The sequence below is a fragment of the Brassica oleracea genome, chromosome C1, assembly GCF_000695525.1.
Source record: "Brassica oleracea var. oleracea cultivar TO1000 chromosome C1, BOL, whole genome shotgun sequence".
NCBI lineage: Eukaryota > Viridiplantae > Streptophyta > Magnoliopsida > Brassicales > Brassicaceae > Brassica > Brassica oleracea.
The window spans coordinates 34,741,806-34,742,740 of NC_027748.1; positions in this window are offsets into that span (position 1 = coordinate 34,741,806).

The window sequence follows — 935 nt, forward strand, 5'->3', positions numbered from 1 at the left end:
GAAGAGTGAGCCTTTGCTTCCCTATCCCTGTTGGACCCATGTGGCCTGAGGTGAAGATGTAGGATCCAACACTCACTCTTCTTGTGACTGGTCCTCTTGCAATGCTCACAGCTTCCCTCATACTTTTCATACTTCCTTCCCTAGATTCTGTATGCAGCCTTGTTTTCTTGCATTCCTTCAGCTTGATGAGCCATAGTGAGCTCACCCTTGCCTCCAAACAGGCCAAGAGATCCCTCCTCCTTCTGAAGTTGCGCGCATACTTCCTCCAGGGATGGTAGGTTAGGCGATCTCAAGATGTGTTTGATGACATCTTTGTAGCAAGGATCCAATGTCATCAACAACCCAAACACTTGATCTTGTTCTCTTCGTCTTCCCATAAGAGCTGCTTGATCAGTGGTGTTAGGTCTTAGACTTTCAAGTTCAGACCATAATGATCCAAACTTTCCCATGTGTTTGTGAGCTCTCCTCCATCTTGCTTCATGGAGTTAATGGCTCTCTTCAGTTCAAACACACGGCTGATGTTGGAGACATTTCCAAACGTCTTTAAGAGGGTCTCCCACAAGTGTTTGGGAGTCTCACAATAGCTGTAAGCTTCAAGAAGAGGGACATCAAGAGATCCTTGCAGCACGGAGAGCACCATCAAGTCTTCTTGCACCCACTTCTTTGCTTCAGCTTTGGTGAGAGTCTTTTCGTCTTCACCTTCTTCAGTTTCGTTGGCCACTGGCTTTGGACCATCATCAGTGATGTTGCTCCACAGCCCTAGCCTTCCAATAGCAGTCTTCACCAATCGAGACCACAAGAGGTAGTTTGAACCACCTTTCAACGCAACCGGGACAATAACTAGCTTGCTGAAGTTGTTTCCCTCCATCTTCTCTTGCTTGAACCAGAAATGACCAGAAAGCTTCAAACTTGCAACTCAGCTGAAGAACACACAG